Genomic DNA, 19,037 nt, shown 5'->3' with positions numbered 1-19,037 from the left:
GAAATCCACCCTGATGTTTCAATACACCAAAATATATCGAATATTGGGCTTGTTTGGCTTGTTTTGAACCATAGGAGCCATTGGGCGGGGTGGATCCTCACGATGCGGGCCCCACCTAGGAAAAACCTCAGAACAATTCAAATATATATATATATATAAGGCAGCCGCAGACGCTACTGCTGCTGACCCGCATGTTGTGGATGGACGGGCAGGCAGGGACGTGGGTCCCAGCCATGGGCCCCACCGTGATGTGCGTTGAACATCAACACCTTGCATTTGGTGGGCCCCCCTTAGGGCAGCGGGCCACCCCAAAAATCCACCGTATACAAGACTCAGGTGGCCCATGTCACTGGAAACAGTGGGATTAAATCATCTGCCATTGAAACCCTTTTGGGTCAGAGAAGTTTTGGATCATTCTGAAATTTATTTTTCCTCTGCATTTAGGTCTGCGTGACCTTATCAACAGATTGGACGGTAAATAAACATTATGGTGGGCCCCATGTGGGACCCACTGATGTATGTACGTATACCCACACCATCATCCATTTGGTGGGACCCAATGATGTATATCCTTACCGTCCACACCACTGGACGGTGGTACCCACCATGACGCATGTGTTGCATCCAAGTCGTCCAACCATTTTGAAAGCTCATTTTTTGGCATGAGCTAAAGAATGAGATAGATCTATAGTTCAAGTAGACCCCACCATTTAACAATAGTGGGAACAGTGACATTCACCATTCAAAACTACTTAAGGGCCACTTTAGTTCTGATCAAGCTGATGTTTTTGCTTTCGCTTCATTTATCTCCATGAAAATTTATGAATAGGTCGGATCCCAAAACAATACATAATGGTGAGCCATGTAGGATTTTTTTAAATGGTGGTAATCATTGTCGCCACTATTATTTGGAGTGTGGTCTAGTTAATCTTTTAATATGATTCATATATATATAAGGCCATATGATTAGGCCCGTCTTGATGTATTTGTGGCCGTCCGTTGAGGCCCACCTTGGTATATATATAAGGCCCATGTGATTAGGCCCATCTTGATGTATTTGTGGCCTGTTGTTAAGGCCCACTTTGATACATATGAGGCCCATGTGATGCGGCCCATTTGATGTATTTGGAGCCCTTGGGCCGAGGCCTAACGGGATGTACATAAGGCTCATTGTAATGTGTGATTCCACCATGGTTTATGTAATGATGTTTATGGCAGGCTGTGCCTTGGGAGCAATGATGGTTTGATGCCCACATTGTAAGGATGATGTTGGTTACATGTCCACATTATCACTCTCCCTATGGCCCATTGTTAGGCCCATACTTGTAGTGTGTAGGCCGTCTAGGCCCATCTTCGTTATGAACGGAGTCCACCATCATATAACATGTTTAGTATAGATCCATGATTCATGCTCATACACATCATATGTATGCTTGATATGAGGAGTGACTGATCATAGCATATGCCTTCGGGCAGATTGTTTATGAGCTCCCTGATAGGCGGAGTTGCCCTTCATGAGCGCGCGGTACATGCAGGATTGTTGCATGTCTAGTAGAGTGATTCATGTACTTGCATTTTGTGTGATTATGATTATTGTATGCCCTAGCGACATCAGGGCCTTAGCCTCCACAGACACATTGTGGATGGCCGGATTCGATACCAGAAATACTGATTCTAAGCATCGGGGCGCCATAGATGTCCATGGGTGAAAATTCCTAAACCCGATGGTACTAGAGGATGACTCCAATGTCGAAACTGAGTGGATATATGAGCGCACTAGGGCTGAATACCAGGAGGCCGCGTCTCCCACTGTGTTGTGGTCGGTTGGAAAGGGGTATGGCCTTACTCACCCGAGGGTAGGGGGCATACTAGGCTGAGTTTGACCAGCTCATGAATGAGTTCGCTATCGACATACTGGATAGATATTGGCAGACTATTGGCTAGGCGGATAGTGAGGTTTCTTACGCTCATTTGGACTGAGCGCCTGGGAAAGGGGTAGTGCCATTTGGAGTGTACTAAACCTCGGTGATTATCCAGAATGAGAACTATACTAATATTTGATGAGCTTTATGAGAATTTGGATGAGGATTGACATGTTTGAGTTACATCTCGCATCGTATAGTCTTGCTATGGCCGATAACATTCATGTCTTACACCGCATAGCCTTGGTACGGCTGATTGCATTCATGTACCCATTAGCGTGATTCCGCATTACTCTGCCATTGCATTCTGAGCACGTTCATACTACGCACACACTTACACCACCCTCTAAGCTTTTTATATGCTTATGCACGATTGATGCGTGCAGGTGATGTCAGGACGCAGCCATAGCCTCGCCGCAGTTGGAGTGTGCAGCCGAGCTTCTGGAGTTTTTATTATTTTCATTATCTTATATTTCCCTTTCGTACGCATTGTACTTAAAATTTTTTATCATAGTGGATTTTGTGATGGTGTTCTTGTGGTTATTATTCGTGGGTTATGCTTATGGTTATGCTCATTACGAATCAAATCATGTTTGAAATCCTCCTTATAGAATCCTAGGATTGAAACCTGGTGTATGGGTGCTGAGAGCTGAGAATGGGGTACTATGGAGGCTGTCAGCGTCGGATTAGGCGATCGAAAATTTTGTGAGCCCGATTTCTGAGTTTGGGGCGTGACAATATGTGTAATCTAAGTGTTTGATAAAATGCCTAAATGAGAAAATGCTTGTTAAAGTATATTTAATGAGGGTGTTGAGATAGGATTCTCAATTTCCTTATCTAAAGTTACAGTTTCCTCCATGTAACCTATCTTACTACATGTGATTTATGGGTGAGATGCCTATGTATGAAACATGTACACTATGTGTTTGTTAAAGTGCTTGAATGAGATTTATATTTGAATTGATTGTCACATGTTGTTTTGACTATCATATATGAATGCCTATTGTGTTTGGGTATGATTGGGACTGATTCGTAGTCCAAGCAATCAGTAACGGTTTACGATCAGTGGCCGAACTAGTTTCGCCACGACGGATACGTTCGATGAATCTGAGTCGTACGGTGATTATTGATAATGGTTGGCCACGAAGAGTGCGTATGCGCTCCATGTCAATTAATTCAACGTGCGCTCATACCAGTCGAGCTTGTAAAGTAACCCGATTGGCCTAATGTATGTTCACCATGTATGGTCACTACTGCTTGAATCTAAGGTAACACTTACCAGTGAAAAACATGTTTAACCTTGGTACCACGATCCGCTAAGACTCATGAGCCGGGCATTGCGGTATGAGACACCGTAGTCGAGTTGTTGGCCTACGCTGGAGTTATGAGCCTCCCCGTAGTGTCCAGTGAGCAAACCAAACTCGTGAGCCGAATACGGTGGTATGGGACTGTATTCAAGCTGTCGGCCTATGCTAAGGTGACGAGCCTTTCCCTTAGTGACCTCGAGTATTAAACTAGGCCTACATCGAGGTGACGAGCCTCCTATAGTGACCTGAACTTTTCTGTCCATTGTTTTTAAATCAGGGGTGATGTTGTCCAATAACTTGCCTATCGTATGTGATTTACTAGGATTAACGACCCTATATGGATCATTGTTTGAGTATTTGATATAAAGGGAGGTACCTTAGCTTCCCGAATCTACTGTATGAATAAACTAAATTAAATATTGGCTAACATGATCATGTACCGCATTACATGTGCTTTGGCGAGGAAGCACACGTTTAGGGAGTTTGCCATGCGCGATCGTGAGATGATGTTGCTGAAGGAGTGTAGGCGAGGGCATGCATCATTACAACATATCATTCCTGTATTAACAAGAGTACTTAGGACATGATTGTTGTACTGCTTTATCATTACTGCTTGACTGAATTGATAACATGTTAACCTTTGCCTGATAGCTCCACTGAGTTGATCACTCACTCCCACTCTGTGACGATGTTTTAAAACACTAACCAGACTCTATTGTAGCTTCAGGTGATGGCGATGCTTATGAGGTGGAGTCTGACTTCTATGATGACAAGGAATTCTCCTACATGCAACTCTCTGGCGGGTCTACGTAGACCTGGAGTTTCGTCAACGGGGCTACAGGGATACAAATTAGTTGAACATTACATTATATTATTTTGTAAATTTTGGAACTATACATGTAATTATTTAACTTGGTGACAAGTTCATACTCTGGGACTTACAATCACTTATATGCTTTATATATCTATCACAGTCTTCCGCTTGCGTAATATAATTGTCTCTGGAGTATGATATGCTGATTTAGTATAATCCCATTCATGTTTAATGCACTAATGCGAACAACATTTAACCATCATTATCTATGTTGCATAAGTGATGCATTGGAAATTGGGAGCTGAGCTTCTGCTTAACCCCCGATTTTCAGGGCGTTACAGTATTGGACCCACTTGCCGCATGGGTTGCATCCACACCGTTCATCTGGACGTGGGGTGTGGGATCCCATGTATTGTTTCATCTAGCCGTCCATTGGCCAGGACGGTGGAATCCACCTATATATATTTGTTATATCCCGCATCGTCCATCTGTTTGGACGTGGCCCACCGCACACGTGTGGCACGTGTGGGGATGGGACCCACCTTGGTGTATATATTCTATATCCACCGCCTGTCCAGTTTGCTGGACGGTGGATGCCACCTTGATATATGTGTTTATATTCACACCATCTATTTGAGGTGTGGGCCCACCCACACGTGTGGGCAGGTGGGACCCACCTTGATGTAAGTGTCTTTTATCTACACCATCCATCCATTTTGTCAAATCATGGGGCCACGTTGATGATGTGTTCGTTCAGACCATCCAGAACACGGGGCGCACCGAGATGTATGTGTCTATATTCTCACCGTCTGATTGGAGCCGACCTTGATGTTTGTGGCTTACATCTACATTGTCCGTCTGTTTGGGGCTGTGTGGGCCCCTACCTTGATAATGTGTTGTATACCACTCCTTTCATCTATGTGTGATCCACCTCGATATATGTATTTTATATTTATGTTGTATGTCTGTGGCCCATTGTGATATATGTGCTAAATCCACATCGTGCATCCGTGAGGCCATATGATGTATACCCACACCGTCCACATGGGACGTGGACCCCATGTGATGTATATGTTTGATCCAAACGGCCCAATCTGATGTGTAAAAGACCCATTTGGCAAGGTCCGATGTGATTTATGAGAGACCCATATCTGCGGCCTAATGTGATATATTTGTGACCCATTCGGCAAGACCCATTAGGATGTAATTGTGCCTAGGTATGAGGCCCGATATGATGTATTTAAGGTCCATGAGTAAGGCCCAATGTGATATATATGGCCCACGTGAGGAGGTCCATTATGATGTGTTCGTGACCTTTGATGAGGCCCGATATGATGTATAAGAGGCCCATTGGTGCGGCCCATTGACGCGACCCACTTGATGTATATGGGGCCCATTGATGGGGCCCAATGTGAGGTATTTATGGCTCATTGATGAGGCCCAATGTGATGTATTTATGGCCCATTTAATGAGGCCCAAGACGATGTATATGTAGCCCATGTGATTTGGCCCAGTATGATGTATATGTGTTCCATGAGTGGGGCCCATGGTGATGTATATTAGGCCCTTGTGTGAGGCCATGGGCCCACTATATGTTTGGCCTTATAAGGGCCACTCCTTGGGAGCAATGTTAGTTAAATGTTGACATTGATGGGCAATGATGGTTAAATGTCCACATTGTGACCTTCCTTTAGGCCCTTTTTAGGCCAATTTCGATTCGGATTATCGAGGTCGATTCCGATTATCGAGACCAATTCTGATTATAGACGCCGATTCTGATTATCAAAGCTAATTTCGATTGTCAAGGCTGATTATCGAGGCCGATTCTGATTATCGATTCCGATTGTTGAAGCCGATTCCGATGGTCGAAGCCGATTCCGATTATTAAGGCCGATTATTGAGGCTGATTCTGATTATCGAGGTCGATTCCGATTGTCGAGGCCGATTCTGATTGTTGAGGCCGATTCCGATTGTTGAGGCCGATTCCGATTGTCGAGGCCGATTGTTAATGCTGATTTCGATTGTCGAGGTCAATTCTGATTATTGAGGCCGATTCCGATTGTCGAGGTCAATTCCGATTGTTGAGGCCAATTCTGATTGTTGAGGCTGATTCCGATTATCAAGGCCGATTCTGATTGTCGAGGTCGATTCCGATTATGGAGGTTGATTCTGATTGTCGAGGCCGATTCTGATTATCGAGGCCGATTGTCAAAGTAGATTTCGATTGTCGACGCTGATTCCGATTATCGAGGCTTATTCTGATTGTTGAGGCTGATTCCGATTGTCGAGGCTGATTTCGATTGCCGAGACCGATTGTCGAGGCCGATTGTATAGGCCAATTATCGATGTCGATTATCGGTATAGATCGTCGATATCGATTATGAGTATGTGACAGCATAGCATCATGGTACATGTCCATACGCATCATCTACATGTTTATTTTGAAATGTGGTTGACCATTGCATATTTCATTAGGCAGGTTGTTATGAGACTCCCTGATAGGTGGAGATTGTCTCATATGAGCGCACGGTATGTGCAGGATTGATGCATGACTGGATTGTATGACTCATGAATCTTATATTGTGTATTATAATTACTGTACGCCCTAGAGACAACAAGGTCATAGCCTCTATAGACATGTCATGAATGGATAGATGGGACACCAAAAATGTTTGATTCGAGTATTTGGGCACTTTGGATGTCCGTGGATGAAAGTCCCTAAACCTCCGTGGCCAAGAGACGCCCCAATGTCCAGACCGAGTGAATACATGAATGTTTGAATGCCGAATACCAATAGGCATCGTCTCCCACCGTGTCGTGGTCGGTTAGGAGAGGTTGTGGCCTTATCAGCCCGAGTGAGGGGGTTGTAAGCTATGCTGAGTTTGACCAGCTCCCAAATGGGTTCGCTATTGACGAGCCGAGTAGGCATTGGTATACTACTTACAGGAGGATAGTGAGAACTTTTCCACTCACTGGGCTACGCGGCCGGCCGGGGCGGTAGCCAGCTTAGAGTGTACTAGACCCCGATGATGATCCCAGAGATGTACAACATTGATATGTGGACTTATTGTGCAGGAGTTGCATACTCAGCATTTTAACCATTCATTCATTCATTCACTATCCACTTGGGCTGGTGGTGCGCAACTAATTGTTATGTGTACCTTCGCAATGATTAAGATTTCGGTTGGGGCGCGCGCGACTAACCTGAGATCAAGAGTTTACCACATTGACTCTGACTATCCAAATTTATGTATGAGACTAGTTTGGATAAAAGTCTCTTGTGATGGACCCCATAGCCTGCGATACTACGTACTATCATCCCAACTTCACACTCCACCTTGGTCATTTTATTCGCACCGAATATTGCGTTACATCTGCAGCATATGACATTTTGGGTTGCTATGTTTATGCATTTATATGGCTTAGATGAGGCTGATAGTATTCGTAGCTCTTCAGAATTGCATATTGCATTGCATCCTCGGTATCTGATATTTGGCTCATTATGTCTCCACATTGCATAGTCGACCTACATTACTTTCTCAGTATATGTCATTGGCTTATTATATCTTTGCATCGCATATCCTAGATAAAGTTGATGATATTTTATGAACTTGTTAGTATTTCCACTTGCTCTGATATATTGTGTGCTTGACACTTATCTTACGCACACACTTACATCACCCTCTAAGCTTTTTATAAGCTTATGCACGATAGATGCGTGCAGGTGGCGTTAGATCATGACAACATTGAGCTTGGAGCGTGCAGTGGACTTCTAGAGCTTCCGATATTGTTATTGTATTTCCTTTTATGCATTGTACTTAAATTTTTTGATATTAGTTGATATGTGATGATGATGTTGCCTTTGTGACTTGGGTAAACTTGTAGTTATGCTTCTTACGAGGTAAATGTACATTGGAAAATCCTCCTCGTGAGATCCCAGGATCAGAATCTGGCGTATGGGCGCTGGAAGCTGAGAATGGGGTACTACAGAGGTTGTCGGCATCGAATTCGGCGATCGTGAATTTTGTGATGTCGGTTTCCGAGTTTGGGGCGTGACGGAAGGGGAAAAAGAAGTAGGTAAATATGAAAAATAAGGCTTTTAAGGGAAAAAATAGATATGGTGAATCTTCTTTTTACACTAGCGATCAGTTTTGTTTTGTGTCCGATCAAATTACTACTAAAGGTTTATAAGATAAATTGTTGAATCTGTACAAAGAGAAAATCAATGTTAAATAAAAATTTTCTCTTATAACTGTATAACTTAAAGATGAATAATGACCATTTTTCATGAACACTTGAATGAGTTTAATATCATGATTAAAAAATTAGCAACAGTCGATACAAAGATTAACAACAACAAAAATATTGCATTTATACTTTGTTAAATTTTAGATTTTTTTAGATGATTTGAATATAGATCTAAGCAAAGGTCTAAGTCTTAATATGGAGTTGGTCGTGTCCACATGCTTATCGAATAACCCCATAGAAAAACACATTGGGAATCTTCTGGTAATGCCATATTGGTTAGATGAATATATATTGAAAAATATACTAATGAGAGAGATCAAATGAGATTCAATTCGAAAGGCCACAAAATAGAAAAGTGTTGGAAGTATGGGAAGACTGACCACTTGTGAAAAAAGTGTAAACTCGTTAAACAAAAAAAAAAAAAATAATTCAAACCTGATTTACATCATTAAACATTGAATCAAATGAGTTTTCAAAGAAACCTAGTTGAGAAAGACAGTTCATTTGAGGATAAAGTGTTGTTGATAATGATTTCACAAGAGAAGCCAAAACCCTTAATGGATTTTGAATTTGGGTGCTTCATTTCATATGACACCACATAGTGATTTTTTTTCTTCACATATTGGTTTTGTGATGATGACATGATTCACATGGTGTCAGAATCACTGTGTTTGATGGTACCGCATGTACAATTTTGAAGGTGTGTGGCATAAGTTAGACCTATTGAAAAGTCTTTTATATTTGGAAAAGTTTGTTGAAAATGGCTATAACTTTTTGGTGAATATGGTTGGCTAAAGATCATTAAAAGGGAAATGGTAGTGCGAAGTAGGAGTTTGTGGAAAATTCATGTCGGTTGATCAGAGATAATATGGTTGGTGATGATATTGTTGCCAATACCATGACATAATTTCTATAACTTAGCATAGGTGATTAGGCCACATGAGTAAGTAATGACTAAAGGTACTTATTAATTGGAATTTACTTTCTAGTTTAAAATCTATTAATATAAATTTTATAAGGGTTGCTTATTTAAAAAGCTATATTGAACTTGTTTTTTCTCTTCTATTGGCAGAAGATTGCCTTAAATTTAATTTGTTCTAACATTTGAGAGGATCTATAAACAACCCACCTAGGGTAAATAGCTTATCTGTATGCTGTAGGACCTTAAAAATCAAGCCAAACCAAAGCCTAGTTCAAAAGCTCAAGCTCAGGCCCATTTAACCTTTGGACCCTGATGAAGTAAAAGGGAGTAGCTGAGGGGGAAACCCGGGTCTCACCGAATCTCTTAGTGAACTCTGGATTTCATCCATGTGAAGGGTTACACATCGCCTCATGGAAATTCACGACATTTAGTAGAGGGTAGGTAGAGGGTGACACATCACCACATGGATCTCTTAGTGAAATCCAGATCTCATCCATGAAAGTTCATTTAGCACTATTGTAATCCACAATTCACATTTGAGTGCTTAGAATATCCTTTTAAAGTTCAAATTTTGAGATGAAGCAGAGATGACTAGTTGTTATACTCAAGGCAATGCGGAGTCTCCACATCCGCTATAGGATCTGTAAAGTTTGATTGAGGTAATGATCCTAAATATTGATATAATAATCAACACTTGAGACTTAAATGGAGTAGTTATCAGATTTCCCTATAATGCCTGATTCACATTAGCCTTGTGGAAAGAACATTTAGTCATGTGGTTGGTCATCAACAATCATATTGATTATGCAATCAATCTTATATTCATTTACCTATGTGATTCAAGGTTTTGCACATGTCCTTGAGTAGATAGTTCTTGATCACATAATTTGAAAATTATGTTTTACTCCCTTAATTATTAAAACATCTTCAATTTTTAACAATTCTAACTCAAGTATTGTTCCTAACTCACTTTTCTTGATGGTGCTCCCTAGATGTGACTGACCCATTATCAAATTAGAAATGGGTCATAGTCACAGGTCGTTTACTTGAGGCAATCACCACAAGTGCCCAATTGAGTTTAATATGAATCACAGGGCAATTGTTTTTATTTGATGTTACCCATTTGGTAACCACTTTCTTTTGAGTATGATGTTCTTTAGAGTGGTTATCTAGGGGTGCTTTGAATTCTCTAGGTAATTGATCGAAATTTTCTTGTTTTGGAGAATTCCCTAATTTCTGCATCATATCTCTGATTTGTTTGGATTTACCTATATACCTCAAACCAGAAATGGAGGGAGGCTGTCTAAGTATAAGACATTCAATTTTGTAGTGCCCCATATCACCGCATGTATGACAGAATGAACTTACCTGTTTTTAACTACTTGACGCAGTTAATTTGATCATCATAGGTGTAGGGGAAGGGTTAGATTTACCAGTTTCATACCCTAAGCCTCTCGTATTTTTAGAGTTTCTACCCACGCCTAGAAGTCTTTCTAACTTTACATTGCTTTAGGTAAACTTATTACTAAGTTCTGCTATGAGATTGAATTTTTCTACATTTAATCTCAGATTTGTATTTTCCTTTTTAAGTTCCTCAATTTCTGATTCTAGATGAACAATTTTCTTGATTAGTTTCTCAATCATAAAACCATCATCAACAACTTCTCTTTTAAGCTTGGCATTTTCAACATAATACTCATCTAGGCTATTAGTCAATTGTGTATTTGTAGCCAATGCTTTATCCAAGTCTGATTGTAGCTATTTGTTTTCATTGTTTACTTGACGAAGTTTTTTACAAGCGTGTAAATCATGTATATAAGATTGGTCATAAGCTACTTGGATGCTATCTTTTCCTTTTTCTTCTTTAACTAAGGAATATGTCTTTTGATTTGTTGTTCATTCAATTTCTCAATGTCCTGTAAGTCTGAAATGGCAGTAGTGATGGAGGCCACGAGTATTTTTAATGATTTTTGGTCTTCATCAACTTCAGACTCACTTGAATATGATTTTGAGTCTTCGGTGTCATCCCATGTGGCTGCCATAGCATTTCCTTTAGATTTTTTTTGTGGGACATTCTGTGGATATGTGCCCATACTTATGATAATTATAACATTAGGGCTCTTTGGACTTGTTGAAATATTTGCCTATTTGGCGTTTGTAGTTCGATGGTTTCCCTTCGTTGTTGTATGTTCTTACCCAGTTCTTGTTGAAGAACATTTTGAACTATTTGGCCAAAAGAGTCACTTCCTCATCAACATATTCTTCTCACTTTCTTCTTCCTCTATAGGTGTTATGGTTTTAGAAGCCTTGAGAACATTATTTTTGGATTTTGTGGGTGTTTTGAAGAGTAGCTTAAAGGTTTGTAGAGAACCCACCAGTTCATTTACCTTCATTTCATTAATATTTCTACATTCTTCAGTGGTGGTGACTTTAGAGTTGAACCATTCCAGTAAGGATCTCAAGATTTTCCTACAAACTTTAGGTATCAGTATTTTCTCTCCAAGTTCCCACATGGAGTTACATATATTATTTAACTTTGTAAAAAACTCCATAAATGTCTCATGTTCTTCCATTTTTATATGTTTAAATTGGATTGTCAAGAGCTGCAGCTTTAACCTCTTTAGTGTGCTTGTTCTTTCATGGGTAGTTTCCAATAAATCTCATGCTTCTTTTGAAGCTCTACACATATAGATTTGATTAAACTCTGGCACTCATTAAATAACATTCATTACTTTGGCTCCACATATTAAATAACATTCATTATTTTAGCTTCACATGTTTTCATTTATTTTTCATGGTCACTCCACATGACTTTTGGTAACGGTAGTGTCATTATCAAGTACCACTTGTTCAGTTGGTGGCACATATCTATTTTCAACAATTTTCTAAATATCATGATCTAAGGACTATAAAAAGAAGTTCATCATAGCTTTCCAATATGCATAGTTTGACCATCAAAGATAGGTGGTCGAGAGACCGATGGTCCCTCTCCGTTGGCCATAATTCCAACTTTAATTAGTATCTCCCTCTAGGTTATTAAACCCTTCAAGAGGAACTTGCTTTGATACCAATTGAAATTGCAGTAGAACCGTTACTATTGAAGTAAAGATGTATGTCCAAGTGTCCTAGAGGGGGGGTGAATAAGACTTTTAAAACTTTAATCCTACTAAACTATAAATTTTATCAATTTAAAACAAGTTAAGTAAGATTATCAAGAAGACATTCATATTCAACTTCCATGATAGTGAGAAATCTAAGTGCTGCGTTATATCAAACATGTATTGTGCATAAAGTAAATATTCCAACAGTCAATACATATGAGCAAGAGCAATCATTACAAACGTAACAATATATAGTGGTTCGGCTACATGCCTACTCCACTCCCAGCTGACGCACTCCACCCTAGAGTGTGCCAGATTTCATTATTAATGGTTTTAAATCAGGTTAACCATAAACCTTTACAATCTACACAAGGTTACTAAGAAGCCTACACAAGACATCCTTAGGTGCTTACACAAGGCAACTGACTATGCCTACACAAGGCAAATACTCATTCCTACACAAGGAAAATACACATGCTTACACAAGGACACTATACATATTCTCCTATCGAAGGCCTACGAAATGTCTTAGCGAGTTTGATAAAAAACTCTGAAACCAAATCCTATACAAGAAAGAGGCTTCAGACTCTATGGACTCTATTACTTACTTATAAGTGAGTGAGCCCCTTGTCAGCACATGTTGGTGAAGATCTTCATGTTGATGAAGAGTCTTCAGCTCCCTTGAACCGCAACCGTCTGTTGATGCTCCAATCAATGATCCGAGACTATTGGTTTAAGGTTTGGTTTGATCTTTTCTACTAAATGATTTGTCTTTAGATGTTAGAGAAGATTCTTATGAGCTAAGCATTCAAAGATTCCAACACAATGATTTGCCATTAAAAGGTGCTATTGGAAACTTAATGAATGCCAAAGTTCATAATTCAATCCAAGCAATGAAGATGGTAATAAATGTTTGAGCAATGGATTGAATGAAGAACTCTTATAGGAAAGAGGGCTTGAGGATTAGGGTATTAACTATTATAATAATTCTCTCAAGCTCTCTTCAACTCTTGCTTATTTTCTCAAATAGCAACCCAAGAGTTTATATAACGAAGAATCCCAACAGTAAAAAAATAGACAAAAATCTAATATTGTCAATGCCATCGAAAGGTCTTCAATGCCATCGAATTTATACACTAAGGTTCTTCAAATAGGTGCAGGGCAGATTCTGTTCGATGCCATCGAGCATACTTCAATGCTATCAAAGATGTCTTTGATGTCATCGAGAGATACTTCAATGCCATCGAGATTTTCTTTGTAAAGATTTCTTTGTTCGCTGGACAAATTTGTCCTTTTCTCGATGCAATTAATCAAACATTCGACGCCATCGAAATTTGAATTTCGACATCATTGAAGTATTTTCGATGCAATCGAAAATATTAGATTTTCCTAAAAAGCTTGCTGGACAAACTGGTCCAAATTTCGATGGGATTGATCTGCTTTCGATGTCATTGGTAACTTACTTTCAATGACACCAAAAGGATTTCGATTACATCGAATAACACTTAGAGAAAAATTAGAGTTGATAGAGGAAGAGGCTAAGGACGATGCAATCGAAGTTGGTTCGATGTCATCGAAATTTGAATTTTGATGTCATCGAACCTCCTTCGTTGTAATCGAAAATTTTAGCCTATTTTACAGATGTTGCTGGACTATTTTACCTGGATTTCGATGCAATTAAACATTGTTCATGTCATCGAAGCTTCCCTCGATTGTAACTTGATGCAATTGACAATACGTGTATTTTACCTATTTGATCCAGCTTTCTACCAACTCCAAGACATATCTAATCTAAGCTTACCAAAGGGTTTTCAAATATGTTTTTGGGTAAGATATATTTATTTTATTTTGGGGCATATACCTGATAGGGGTTTGTTTAGGAAGATGAGGCGTAGTTTACCTATTGCGCGCATTCGTATATCTTCATCTTGATGAGTCTTGAACTTGTGATCTTCAATTTGGGGCTCACTTGACAGACGAACTTTTCATTCATGTATATTGACAAACAAGGGCACTTTCACGCTTCATTCTTGTTCTATCACACCTCGAAATTTGGAACCCGAGTATAGTGTCTCTAATCCCGAATTTCATGGTGTAAACTATATTTCATATATTCTTACATCCACATTAATTATTCAGACGATTATAAAATCAAACCAAACCATAATTAAAACATTCAATCCATAATAATTTAAAATTTTAAATCTTTAAAATATTTTCCTAAAATCTACAATCTAACTAATTTACAACTAATTCTTTTCATTACAACTTTCTGAATACAAAAGTAAATAGAGACTTATTTTTTAAAAATGAAATAGCCATCTAGGTATTCTTCATCTCCAGCTCCACTTTCATCATGTAAACCTACACGTTTGTTAATTTGGTGAGCTAGAAGCCCAGTGAGATCATTTCCATTGCAAGTTTGATACATACTTGAGAATGGAAAGAAAACATGACTTAACAAGACAAACAATTGAGACAAAAATATACTTAAAGGAAGTGTGACTCAAGACAATGATTAAACATGTTAAGGATCCAAAATAAACATGGTAGAGATAAGGTAATCATATAACAAAATGCAATGCCATGATACAATAATAACAAGATGTGCAATGTCATCATGCATGAGATATTCAACGTATGCAATGCAAGTCATCATGGGTATGATCTCCCAAAAAAGCCCCACTTGTAGATCCAGCAAATCGAACATCAACATCATCCTTACGATACAGGCCAAGAGAAACCCCCGGTTGTGGACTCCCAATCAAACATCATTATCACCATTGCCACATAGGTCAAGGGAAACCCCCGCTCATGGATCCCCCAATCAAACATCACTATCATCATTGCCGCATAGGCCAAGGGAAACCCAGAAACTCCCCACTCATGGATCCTCCCAATCAAACATCATCATCAAATTCCAAATTCATCGTTAATATAATTTTTAATGTGTTCCATGATAAGCCATGCAAATCAATCATCTAGCATTCTATGTTTTAATGCAAGTCGTGCAATCCAAGTGTACAGGTCTAAGCACTCGTAATCATGATGCATGCAGACATAAGAATTAACATGCAATAGAAGGTACACATGTTATAATACATTAATGATTCCAAAGCAACACAAAATATAAAAATACGAGACAAATTCAATAGAATTCAATGATACAAATAAAGATTCAAGAAGGATGAAAAATAGGCCTATCATCAATAGTATAAAATCAAAAATATATCTCAATACTAAAGAAAATAAAGGATGTGAAGTCAAAGGGAACACATTCAAATCAAAAGAGAGAAAATGGGTTGTTCCTAATCAAGTATGTGCATGTTTAAAAAGAGTTGATAGATTCGAGGTAAGAGAGAATATTCCATACTAAAAATCATGAAACGCATAATAAGGAAATATGACTTATCAAGGGAAGGAAATACATAAACTGAATTTGAAAGAAAGGAAATCAAACATAATGAAACCACTCACAAGCATAACAAAGATGAATTTCTACAAAGAAGAAAGAATTGCAAAATCTAAGAGAATGGAAGATCCCTTACTGAGGATTGTAGGACATGTACAATAATGAGAGGAAAAAATAGACAACAAAGACTTGTAAATAAGAAATCAAACTAATGAATGGATCACTTACCTATTATATGTCAATGTATTAACCCAATCCAACGAAGCTCGACTCGACTCGAAGCGACATAACGCTAACTCAGTGAAATTCGATGTTGATCTCAGCATGTAATTTCTTAAGTAAAGTTCTTAGCAAAAAAAAAAAAAAAAATTTCAGCCTTGTTGAACTCACACTTGGCCCAATTAGGCTTGAACTTGTCGACTCAGCGAGTTGACTCAATTGAGTAACTTGGTTCGTTCTCTCTCTCTCTTTTCTTTATTTCTTTTCCTCCCTTCTTCCTTCTACTCAAATACACCAGCAGGGAGTGTTGGAACCTCACACAATTAGACTCAACCGAGTGAGTCAGCGACTCGACACACACACACACACACATACTCTCTCTCTCTCTCTCTCTCTCTCTCTCTCTCTCTCTCTCCCTCTTTCCTTTCTTCTATTGGATGTTGTTGGTATCATGACCTATGGAAGGTTCTTACAGAACTCTTAAAGTTCTCCAGAGGTTTCTGAAGAAACAAGTTAAAGGATTTGTTGAATGGATTTACGTGACAAAAACTTCTAGTGATTTTCTTTACACAATTGTTGGTTTGGATTGTTGTTGTTATACCTTGATTTGGTTTGTGATTAATGTCACTACGACAACATAGCTCTACAGTGGTGGATTTTTTCACCGGTGTATGTATGTAAATCCGTCGCTATAACATTTAGCGAAGAATCAACAACGGATAACATATATTTTGCTATTTTATCCGCCTTTATATGTTAACATCATACAACATTGATCTTTCGTGTCCACTAAAAAATAACTTTTAATGATAGATTTATTCATCCCTGAATATCATAATATATGACGTTGATGACATTTAGTGGCAGATATATCCACCTCCTGACTGCCATAGAATACCTTTTAGTAATAGATTTATCTATCGTTAAATATTGTAACATATCGTGTCGATGACATTTAACAACGGATATATTCGCCTCATGTCCTCCGTAAAATATTTTTTAGTGATAAATTTATCTACCGTTGAATATCATAATATATGGTGTAGATGACTTTTAGTGGCGGAAATATTCACCTCTGAAAGTTGTTTTGCAGTGGCATTCTTGTAGCGATAGATAAATCCATTGGGAAAAATCATCAAAACACATACAATGATGATCTTATATCTACCGCTGTTTCCAACTTATAGCGGCAGAATATCATATTTGTCGCTATAATATTTAGTATGAAAAAAATGTAGTAGTTGTCTAGCAATTACTCTATTTTTATAAAGAAAGTATCTTACTGTTTTTAATATTAATATTCAAATATATTATATTTAGACATTCCCATCCAAGTTATTTGAATTACTAGTTACCAATTGTTACAATAAGGAAAAAAATATAAAAACTACATATAAATAAGAAAATAACTACAAAAGTGCTTTCTTTGGGACAACTACAAGCATCTTTTGTTTACATTCACATTGACATTTACGTTAACATTGGTTGCAATCGATAAACTATGTACTCGTTATTCAAATTTTCCCGTCTGAAGCAAATTCATTTCTTTTTTAGTAACTTCCAACTTTTTCTTCTCCAGTTCTTTCTTTAGCATGTCTTGCTCATTGGCTTTCAACTATCCCATCAATTTTGAATTGTACTCATCACACTAACAAAACTAACAACAATTTTATATCCATTTAATATACAACTTTCGTTGTTAAGCATCATAGAAATTCAAACATCATATACTTATTTTACTTTTCAAATATCCCAACAATCTTATCTACAAAAGACATTTGTAAAACTGTTATCCATGATTAATAGAGGTTTTAGATGTCAATATCATATATCTTACTTAATTGTAGACACAATTTATTGGGTAAAATTTATAAGCTTTCCTATCGTCCATAATGTATACTATATAATCATAAACACATTAGTTTTTTATATTAAATTCACCACTTCAAGTTTTTGCAATAAACTATTTAAAAAGGAAAATGTTGTTCATTAAGAATTGAAAATTTTAGATTAACACACCAAATTTCAGGAGTTATGTACACACTCAGTCCCCGATATTTCAGGTATTACTTTTATATTGTATAAGTAAAGTTTAACATTAGAATCAAAATCGGTTGTAAAGAGCCAAACCAAATAGTTTATCAAATATGAAAATATGGTGATGCCACAACAGTCACAAAAGATATTTAGACAGTCATCCAAACTAATAACATACTCCACTCAGCTAGGGACTCAATATACATATCTAAAATATACTAAAAGTTTGATCAATCTAAACAACTATTCTAATGATCATCATGAAACAGAAGCAATGTTGGGCTACTTACGACACTTCCTCTAATGGATCCACATAAGCCTCATCTAAAGCCGTGACCTCGATGGAACCTACATCAATGATATCTGAATGGTGTTTTAAAACACTGTCTCAATAGGGAGTGAGTGGCCAACTCAGTGTTACCATTCTCGTAAGTTACTCACAGTATCATTACAATCAAGTACACGTAGTGATGACACAACATAGCACGCAAATTTCTAGTATAGTAAATTAAATACATATAAGTCATGATATTTGAATGCATGTCCCGAGAATAAAGAACAACCGACAGTGATATAGCTCATCACCGAAATCACCCGTAAAAATAAGAAGAACCGACAGTGATGTGTCTCGTCACCAACATCGCATGTAAAATATAATAAGAACAACTAAATATGTCTTATCACTAACATTACCTGTAACAATATTCGATGATATATATGCTTTAACCAAACTTTTATTAATCCATTTACGTATAGCCATATTGAGAAAGTTAAGATATCACAATTATATCACGAGTCAAATAAACTGGATCGTGTAGCTCGTCACCAGTGTCCCTTAATCCAAATTAGGGTTCGTCACCCAAATATCAAATATGAATATTTATTCCAAAGTTAGGCCACATCACTCAAAGATATAATCAATATAGTAAAAGTTCGTCATCAATATCAAAAAGGAATTATCAAATCAAATGTACGGGCTCGTCAGTCAAGGACCAACAGAGGAATGATAGTCATTTCACCTCCATTGGTGCTCTCTAGACACTATAGGGGACTCA

Source organism: Magnolia sinica, chromosome 5, assembly GCF_029962835.1.
Source record: "Magnolia sinica isolate HGM2019 chromosome 5, MsV1, whole genome shotgun sequence".
Classification (NCBI taxonomy): Eukaryota; Viridiplantae; Streptophyta; class Magnoliopsida; order Magnoliales; family Magnoliaceae; genus Magnolia; species Magnolia sinica.
The sequence above is the reverse complement of the archived record's forward strand: the minus strand, read 5'-3'. Positions refer to the sequence as shown.